This window comes from Pinus tabuliformis, chromosome 2_2 (assembly GCF_031772625.1).
Source record: "Pinus tabuliformis cultivar Carrire ecotype Pingquan chromosome 2_2, CPIR1, whole genome shotgun sequence".
Classification (NCBI taxonomy): Eukaryota; Viridiplantae; Streptophyta; class Pinopsida; order Pinales; family Pinaceae; genus Pinus; species Pinus tabuliformis.
In genome coordinates, this window is record NC_142300.1 from 1,180,002,220 (window position 1) to 1,180,013,491 (window position 11,272).

The window sequence follows — 11,272 nt, forward strand, 5'->3', positions numbered from 1 at the left end:
GGGATTGGACCATAGGTAAAGCCTTTAAATATAGGGCTTGGTTTATTCATGAGACATATCTTCATATCTTCATAGTTCATTGAGAACTGAATAACTTGAGAGCTAATTCTTTTTGTATTGTGAAGAGGATTTCCACTTCATTGATAATACATGGTTGGGGTTTTATGTTGGTGGTTTCCCATGGATATATATTGTGTTATGTGTGATTATTTCTCTTGATCATTTATGCATGTTTCTACTTGATTTTGCTCATGAATTCGATTATGCTTCAGCTTAATGTTTTGTAGACGTAGAAAAAGTATTATGCTTTAGGACATTGCATATATCGATTTGTTCTACAGGTGAAATTCCTACAAGACCTATAGACACTATGTACATAGTGTACTACACATGAGATTAAGCATAGTATTTTTTGGGGTACAACCCATTCCTAGGTTGCGTCAGTGGAACTCCATCAAATTATACTAATTCATAGGCCCTGTTTGCAATGAATCACTTAAAATGTACGAACCCAACCACATCGGTTGGAACTTTCCTGGACCTAACTTATCAGCCTCCTAGTCATATAAGAGAACCATGTGTCCTTCTAAGAAAACACAAGGCTTGACATTTTTTTTTTGTATTGCCCCTTGAAGCGTATTTTATGAGCCTCATTAGCTAAAGCAACATTGCTCCGAGTTTCATCCAAATGATTTAGATGTAAAAGATGCTCCTCCTCTACATAAGTGGTAGGAAGAAGTTTGAAAACTAGTTTTAACAATAGAATTTCACATTCGATGGGGAGGATTGCTTCCATACCATAGACCAACTGAAAGGGTGTGAATCCAATAGTAGTCCTAACTAAGGTTCTTTATGCCCACAAGGAAGTGTAAACAAGAATGTTCCAGTGGGATTTGTGGACCCCTATCATACGTTGAAGCATAGTCTTAAGAAATTTGTTAATAACCTCAATTTGTCCATTAGCCAAAGGAATGTAGGGAGTGTAATTTTCATGTGAAAGTCCCAACTTAGCAGCTAGTTGAATCATCATATGATTCAAAAAATTCCTTCCTTGATCCATAACTATTTCTTGTGGAACACCAGACCTAGAAATAACATGATTGAAGAAAAAGTATGCAGTGGTTTCGTCAGTCTTGTTATATGTAGGCATCACCTTTTCCCACTTAGTAAATTAGTCTACAACAACAAAGACATAGCCATGCCCCTCGACGGAGTGCGGGTTACATGTCATAAATTCGATACCCCATTTCACAAAGGGACCAACAACGACAACATGATGCAATGGAGAAGGTGAAGCACAAATCTTATGAGATCTGGCATGCATGATGACACTTTTGGACGATGAGAACATAGTTGCGAAAGATAGTAGGCCAAAAGTAACCAGTGCATAAAATCTTCTATGTGGTAGTATAACCTAATAAATGTCTGCCACATGCCCTGAGTGGCATTCATTAAGGAATTTCTTTCCCTCCTCAAGGATAAGGTGCCTCCCTAAAATCGTATCAATACCATGGTGGTAAAGGGTGTCACCAATAATAACGTAATTTCAGAATTTGTAGCGATTATGTTACTGCTTGGAGTGAGAGGTATTGGTACGAAACGTCTGCGTCTGGAGGTAGATTAGAAAATATCCATACCACCGGTAAAATAACGATATAAAAAACAATGACTCATGAAGGATAGAATATTTATATGTAGATTCATAATCGTGAGAAGGAATATCGCACATTAGCTCAGCAAAAAATAGGGATTTATTTGACTTCGATTTGAAGAAATCGAGGTCGAACTCTTGCAGAATAACGATCCACTTAAAGTACTTTCCCCCTAGCAATTGACGTGACAATATATATTTCATAGGGTTTCAATCCATAATGATCGTAGTTTTCCAAAGGAATATCTAATGGTGAAACCTTTGGGCGGCTTGAATGGTTGCCAAAGGAAACTTTTCTACATGAGTATACCTGATTTTTGTATCATTAAGGTTCTAACTCAGATAATAAATGGGATGTTCAGTCCCTATATCATCTTCATGGACCAATACCATTTCTATAGTAGAAATGTGTTGTGTTGTACAACAACCCCCCATTTCATAAAATTTTTCTTTAAAAATCATAATATGAAATGGGTCCATTCTAAACATAGATGTGTGAATAAATTGGTATTAACTCATCATTAGAAAAAACCCTCATCAAAAGGTCCGATTAAAATGTGATATACCTTTCAAACAATGATAAAATAGGTCTTTTAAACAATCATAAAAACTTTTTATTATTACGATAAAGCGATCCCAAGATCGCATATTGCAATAATAAGAAAAACATATATAAAGACCCATTGAATTACTCCGATCCGAAAAGGGAAATTGCTATCGGATATCGGGGAAAGGAAAAGCACATCGTATATATAAGGCACCCCCCCATTGCTCCGATGAGATAAAAGGTATCGCTATCGGCAATCGACCGTAGCAATCAATTCATTAACTATGACACCTTCAAATCTTCCGATGCGATAAGGCGTATCGCCATCAGCGATCGGCGATTTCGCAATAGCGTAACTAATGTGACCCAAGCCTTGTCCCGATTGCGATACATTAAATCAAGGTGCATGTTTCTAAGCATATCAAAGATTGGCATGCATTATACCACCTTTGGTGATTCAATGATATTTTGGACTATTACTAAAACCCTCCCTTTCACGTCACCAATCATCAAATGCGATTATCTGCCAAAAATCTAAGCCACGCTTGAATCAATTATTCACCACATAGACGTTATGATGGATATTTAAAAGCTCCCTTATCATGATTGACAGGTGAAGCGACCAATTAATGAAGCAGTTATGCCGAGATTTTCCACTTAGATTCTATCTGTGGCAATTTCACTATGATCTTTGATTATTCGTTAATAGATATAACTCTTTCATATTTGCTCATGTTATCTATTTCTCTGTATCATGCCGGTTTCATTTCTTGTGCAGAATTCTGTCGAAATAACAAGTTTTAAGAAAATGGGAAAGAAATCCAAGAGATCCGTAGCAGTAGCGGCCCCTGCAGTAATAGTCCAGCCCACTAGTGACCTAGGACCAAGTAAAAAGGGCCTAATCTCAGACACTACATGTCTCGGCCTTGGAAATGCAAGTTGGCAAAGCATCTATAATTTAATTGAGGCAGAAGAACTGGAGGAAGTGTCGGAGGAAGCTACTGCAGGATCAACTAATAAATCAGTAGCCTCCCTGAAAGATTTAGCCGACTCATTTTTGCACAGGATAGCAGCTCGGGAGAAAATTCTTCCATACACTCATGTAGTCAGATGGGTGGTCGAACAAATTCCAGTTTCTAATAGGACATTTTGCGTAGTTGATGGAAGATTTTTTGGTTCATTTCAGCCTGATGACTTAAGGAAAATGTATCATTTACCCAAACCTGAAAAGAAATACAACAAATCCTTTCTAGAGAAATCTGCAGAGGAGAATGAGACGGAATCGGCCCCGATTAGACAATGAAGACAGAATCCTGTAAAGCAAAAACATGAATCATCAGGTAAGTACTCCATGGACTCCTTGTCATATCCTTACTGTTACGCTGGGCCAATGATGTGTAGGATATGGGGAATGCATGATTCAGCAAAATTTACTATCGAGATGGTTCCTTTAATGGAAGTGGCTGTTGGAAGTTATGTCATGGATTGGGCGAATATATTGTCCAATAAATTAGCCTTTGCAATTCTTGATTTTAGATTCAATTCACGCAAAACCACTAGGACTATTCCCCCCTTCTATTACAGTGTTTATGTTATGGATATGCTTTGCTTTAATTTCGAATACCCGATACTTGGGTGGAGGTGGACGCCACAGGACCCTAAGCCAATCCACATTTATCATCAGATGTTATGGAAGGCACATTATAAAGACCACTTGTATCAAATTTGTAATGGTTTCATGTTGCCTATCTATTATGCCATTTTTGATAAGCCTGCCCCAAGGATTTCCGAGGAGGCAGAGATTGACTTGACTACTATAGGGAATTGGTTCGGGGAAGACAAGTTCACATATATAAGGGTGTATGGTAGCCTCACAAGACCCCATGTCCTCCCATTGTATGTACCTAATAAACTGTTGGCACGAGAGTTAGCTTAGCAAATAACAACAGCTGGAACATCCAAAACTCTTAGGACTTATAAAAAGCAGTCATGGCCTATATTCCCTTTGAGATGTGATGTTTATACTCTAGTTGATTACAAACATGCTGAGTAGGAGACAGGAAGAATAAATATGCTCAATCTTGCAACCATCCCTAACAGACAATTCGATCCCCAGAAGGTTGCCTATAATGTGCTTGAACAGGCCAAACTTACTAAGTTTGACCATGAAAATGATGAATTTGACGACCTATTTTCTTCAGCAGAATCATTGTCTCAGGTTAAAACATTGGCCAAGATGAAATATAATGATAAAGGACTGGTGGAATTTAATAGGCTCAGAGAACAGAGGTTGCAAACTCTACCTCTCGACTTATTGGCTACTACACCAACAACTAAGTCAAGCGAGCCTGAACAGAAGATTATTGACGAGCCTCCTGCTACAGAGAAAATTCCCGAAATGGGAAAAAATCCAGAGAAAGGAAAAGAGTAGGAAACAAAGCAGGAGAAAGAAAAGAAGCAGGACAATGAAGTTATTGATCTAGAGGCTCAAATTGATCCCAAACTCCTCAAAGAGTGGCAACAATTTGACTCTATTATAAGCAATCCCGAGACTTCACAAGGATTCGGCACACCTCAAGTAAAAGTTGGTCAAGAAACAATAACGACTATGGTTCCAATTGAAGGGACTAGTGGCCTACCCATTAGCAAAGATGCGGAAATAATTCCTAAAGATCCATCCAATCAGATTGTTTTGTAGATAGAAGACATACCACCATTAGATGTATTTTACAGTCCCAAACATAGGGACGTGGTGAAAAGATAGAGGAAAAGGAGGAGACTTGATCAATCTTCCCTTTTACCAGACCAAACAGAGATGGCTAATGTGGTGTGGAAGGAGTAATTTAACCCTTCCGATGACCTTACAAAACTTTCTCAGTATGCTGGAGCTTATTCGGCCGCCACCATGGATAAATCCTCAGAAGTAAGCAACCTACTTAAGGAAAAAGATCAAATAGTTGTTTCATTGCAGTCACAGGTGTCTGAGGCACAACAAAAAATAGAACAGTTAGAACAACAACTATCAATACAGCGGTAGACAAACTGTGAATTAAATGAGCAATTGCTCAAAGAGAAATAGAGGATAGACTTGAGCGCAGTACAGAAACAAAAGGAATTGTCCGAAGCATTGTCCAGATTAAAGGCGATGAATGAACAAATGAGCAAGACTAAGGATGAGCAAATCATTCAACTGTCACAAGAAGTAGAAAAGTTCAAGAGCCTTCCTCAAGTAGTAGAGTTTAGAACCAAAGCTCTACAAATCAATAAGGCTTTGATTACACAGATAAACTACTATGTCATAACATTTCTCTAGTTGAGCCTCTTTGTGAGATTACTACATCAATAGTTGATAAATCAGTTGAAGCCAGGTAGGATTTAGAACAGGCCGATGAGACCTTAACCAGCTTTCTTGCTTGGCAAGACTCCCATGAAGGACAAGCCGCAGATCTGCCCAAAATTATAGAGTCACACAAAGACATCCTTTTCCTAGAATGGCAGTCGCAACTGATGAAGGCAGAAAGAGAAACCTCAAGATGTCGATTATCTACTAGAAATTTAATTGAATTGGTCAATTACACTCTTTATTTGTCTAACATGATTTCACAGTGTAATCCAGGTAAATTGACATTGGCCAAAGCCTTGGAACAAACATGCAATCAGGAATTGGAAAAGAGTGGAAGACTAATCGCTTGCATCCAAAGTTTAACTTGGGATGCCTTTTGGTTTTTCTTAATTAAGCCATACAGTCAGAGGGCTGCACTCAAATGTTTAACTGATGCCATCAGTTGCATGATTCTCGAGATCCAAGATGCCACATATTCAGCCCAATTGTATTCTCGTCTAAGTCGCCCTCCAGAATTGCAACCGATGCTAGATATTTGTCAGCTCAAGCTGAAGGGAGATAATCCGAAACAATGAATCATGTTGCCGACTGAGGACAAGACGATTTTGAGGAGATATTCATAATATAGTTGTACCAATTAAATAGCACTTTCATTTTGTAATTAGTTAGCTTAATTAATATTTATAGGCCCTTTCATGCATTTAGAAAGGGTCCTCAGTTTTTGTATAAACTCAAATCAGTAAGTCACACTATTGTACTTCTGGTCTATTTTTTATGAAGATTGGGCCAATATTCTGAATTTTGACGAAGAAAGCTTTGATGACATGTGCACTATGGCCTTTGGTGGAAGTGTTTCTAAATTAGAAGAAGGAATTTGAATGCAATTGATATCGGGAGTGATTCAAATAACATATGGTACTATTATCTATGCTCTTGTGTCATTCTTTTATGTGAATCGGCATTTGTTTAGATTTTGCTATCATTGGATATATGTATGTGTTTTAAGAACAATCCTTGTACTTTTTACTATTGAATGTCTAAGGACTATTATTCTTTCAATCATATCTATGTCTATGATATATATGAGGAATAGTGTAATAATGTTTGCTTGATTGCTTTGTTCAACTATTTGGGCTTAGTAATTATCATATGAATAAATATCTTTGTTTACCAACAGAGTCATCTATATGCCTGTTTGTGGATGAAGACCATCAAAAGTTATGCTAAAAGCATAAATTTCCCGAGATATGATAGTTGTTTATAATTTTACTTTTAGATTAAATCATTCATCCATTATCATTATATATTAGAGAATCAATCATTTATCCATCCTATTTACCAATCATTGGGAAGCTGCTCCCATTATATCCAATCGGAGCCACCACACCAAACGGAAAAGGAGCTACCTTTAAGGTCCGGACTGGGTGGTTATCCCCAATGTTGATGCAGCGATTTTCAAGGCATCAACATTTTTGGCACTAGAAGGAGGGCATGAACTGTGAATGGCAAGCAAACCCAAACCTATAACCCATTCTGAGAGTAAATCTCCCTCCACCTCACCTCGTACCTCCCGTTTGCATGCTGGAACTCCAGTATTCAAGCGAGAAGAAGAGGAATCAACTACCATTGCTCAAACCCACCATACTTTAGAACGATTAAGTCCTGAGTCCAAGTTCAGTCTCTCATCCATAAACTTTTAGGCTTTTCAATATCACCACAAAAATATGAGGTATCTCAAGGCAGTGAGACTTCACAATTCAATCTACCTCACCCTCTCACCAGACTTCAGAGCGGAAAGCTCGGCATTGAACCTACTGAGTTACCTTTACCTAAAAGGAAAAGGGAAAAAAGAATACTGAACTATCTGACAGTGAAACTTTCTCATCATCATCTTCCATCTCATCTTCACCAGCGTGAAGTCAGCCATCCACTCCTCCATTACATATTGTTGTTCAATAGGGATCAAGAACTTCAACATCCCAACCCATTTAATCCTCAATATCAACTCCTTCCCAAACATCTGGAATTTCGTCAACAATATCATCCACTACTGGTTTTTCAATGGCTCAGAATCCATGGAATAGTCTTGGTGCGGTCACCATGCCTGCACCATTACACCCATTACCCGATTCTCCTGAAAAATGGTTACCCAAGTTTAATCCAGATGCTGGAACACAAGCTGAAGAACATATTAATAATTTAATGTTATCAGTTAATTTGAAAGGAGGGACAGAGGAAGATGTTGTCATTAGGCTTTTCCCTTATACTTTGCAAGGATCAGCTGGGTCTTGGTATCTTTCCCTGCTCTCTCGATCCACTACTAGTTGGAACATTTTCCAAGAACAGTTTCTTACTAAGTATGGCGATGATAGATCTTTAGCAACATTAATCAATGATATCTCCAATCTTAGGATAGAGTCTAAAGAACCTATTAAGGAATTCAACTCACGATTTAGTAAACTCTTGAATAAGATTCCAACCGCCTCTAAACCAAGTGAGCAAATCAGAAGCGAATGGTATATAACTGCCCTACCTTCAAATATAGCTGTTTTCGTAGATAGGGCTACAAAAACAACTTTAGCTGAAAACATGAAAGAGGGGCTTGTTGTATAGAAACGTACTATTGCTTTAGAAAAGAAAGCTGCTCTTGAAGATAGAAAATCCAAAAAAGTTTCTTTCAAGGATGATTCAAAGAAGAAAACCCCTAAAGATCCATATGATATGGAAGGTTTACAAAAAGTACTCAAGACTATGTCAAATGAAATGGTCAAAATCAAGAGGCAAGTAGCTGAAACCTCAACAAAAAGGCCATTTAGAAATTTTAAGAAACCTGAATCAAAACCACCAAATGCTATATCCAACGCAGATTTAGACCCTGAAGAAGAAGAAGAAGATGAAACAGTCTTGCCATCTGAGGAACCCGAAGAAGAGGAGACTGTCGAATGTCATGGGATGTGGGATTTTATTTTACCTAACTCTGATACAGAAAATGAAAAAGAAGCTTTCCCTGTGACTACCAGGAGTAAAGGTACTCTTAAACCTGTTCAGACAACTTCGAAGAAAAGGAATGCAGATTCCACTACTACCAAAGAAAAGATTCCTACAAAGAAAGCTTCAGTGATACCATCCCAAAATCAACCATCATCTTCAAATCTACCTTGAACATCTAAGACATTGGTAGTGTCAAATTCTATGGACTACAATATTATTGAAGATATGAAGAAGACTAAGGCGAATATTACTATGTTTGAACTTAGCAAACTCAAACATCAACATAAATTACTTCTTAAGGAGTTAAATGCCGTTCCTTCTTCACCTCTTCCTAATGCTGTATTGTCCAAAGCTGCTAATGATTCAGGCCAACCACCTCCTGGTAGAGTGGAAGCTACTGATGCGGTCTTAATTGGGGATAGATCAAATTCTCATACTCCTCCTTTCCTCTTAACCTATGAGATCTATAATAGAAATCTACACAATTGTTTGATTGACTCAGGGGCTTCCTCTAATATAATGCCAGCTTCAGTTTGTTCAAAACTAAACATCGAACCCCAAAAGTCTGCAATTCATATTGTACAGTTGGATAGAACTAAGGTCCAGGTTTTAGGGGAAATCAACTCAGTGACTATCAGGTTATCAGTTGATCCTAGAGTGGTTCAAAGAATTGATATTTTGATCACTGATATACCTGAATTCTATGGGTTGATTTTAAGTAGAGATTGGTCTGAAAAACTCCATGGTTATATTTCCACCGATTGGTCCCATATGTGGTTACCTTATAAAGGAAAACCAAATTAGATCAAGATTGATCGGGAGAAACACATGACCCATACAACTACCGAGTTTGAACAAGAAAATCAACCAATAGCATTCAATAACAATATTTTGGGGAATTATTCATCTGAATCATTCTTTGGCAATTTCACTGCCCAACCATCTCCTTTCCCAGTTAATAATTTCACATCTCAGATCGAAAACTTTTCACAAACAGATAGGTCAAGATGTGTTAATGTTGCTGAGGAAACTGTAAATAAAATTGTTGATAATTCTTTATTTTGGTCACTATATTTTGACGGGTCTAAGTCTAGTGAAGGTTAAGGAGCAAGATGTTTTTAGTTAGTCCTCAGGGAGAAAAAACTATGTTATCATGTAGATTGGAATTTGAATGCACAAACGACACAGCTGAATATGAGGCCCTAGTTCAAGGAATCTACAAAGCAATTGGCCTTAAGGTTCAATATCTGAAAGTGTTTGGTGATTCAGAAATTGTTATTAAACAGGTTAGAAATTCAATTCATTGCCTTTCTGGTCATCTCAAACACTATCAGTCTCTGGTACAGGAACTCATCTCTCAATTTTTAGCATTCAATATTTCTCCCATCCCTAGGTCCCAGAATGCAGCAGCAGACCTGCTAGCTAATGTTGCTTCCAGACTCCTACCATTCGAAGATTACAGCCCAGATAGATTTTTAGTAGAGTTAATTTTTAGACCATCAATTCCTGATAATGTCACCAATTGGCGAGTGTTCAATCATGATGAAGACATTTTAAACTTCTTGACTTCTGACAAGTCCTACAATGACCAAATCATTGATGAAAGTGATCATGACCTTCAGATGAAAGAAAAGCAAGAGGAAAACTCAATACCAAAACCAGTGGTCAAGCTTGAAGATCTTTATGATATTAAAGACAGGTTTAAATGGGTGACCAATTCAAAACTCCAGAGTTCCACTTTAAGATTTGAATTGATAAACCTAGGTACTGAGGAAAACCCTCAAAACATCAATTTGGGACTAGGACTTTCTTTAGAAGAAAGAACAACATTCATTAGGTTGTTAACAAAAAACAAATATGTCTTCGCTTGGAAATATGATGATTTGAAAACATACGATGCATCAATCATTCAACATACTATTCCAATGCTTTATGAACAAAAACCAGTGCAACAGAAGTTAAGAAAGATTCATCCTAACCTAGAGAGTCAAATAAAGGCTGAATTAAATAAAGTCTTGAAGGCTAAGATAATTTTTCCTATGAGACATTCAAATTGGGTCTCCAACATGGTGCTTGTTAGAAAGAAAAGTGGCAATATCAGGATTTGCATTGATACCAGAAATCTTAATAAGGCAAGCCAAAAGGATAACTTCCCTTTACCTACTATGGAGCAGACATTACATTCGGTAGCTGGTTCATAACTAATGTCCTTTTTAGACAGTTTTTCAAGATATAACCAAATTTTGGTCAATCCTGATGACAGGCTCAAAACTACCTTCAGAACTAAGTGGGGAACTTATGCCTACCAAAAAATGCCTTTTGGACTTATCAATGCAGGAGCTAAATTTCAGAAGCCATGGACATAGCATTCAAAGGATTGCTCAATAAATCAGTAGTTGTCTATTTAGATGATATTATTGTATTTTCCAAGAAAAGGTCTAATCATTTACATGATTTAAAAAAAATCTTTGAACGTTATAGAAGGTATGGTATCTCTTTTAATCCAAAGAATTCATTTTTTGCTCTTAGTCAAGGAAAACTTTTAGGCTTCATTGTTTCAAAAGATGGTATCTATATTGATCCAGACATAATTAAAGAGATTTCTGAAATTTCATTCCCTCATAATAAAAAATCCATGCAGACATTTTTGGGTCTAATTAACTTTGTTAAACGTTTTGTTCCACATTTTTCCCAGATTATTTTACCATTGCAAATGATGATTAAGAAAAATTCGGTGTTT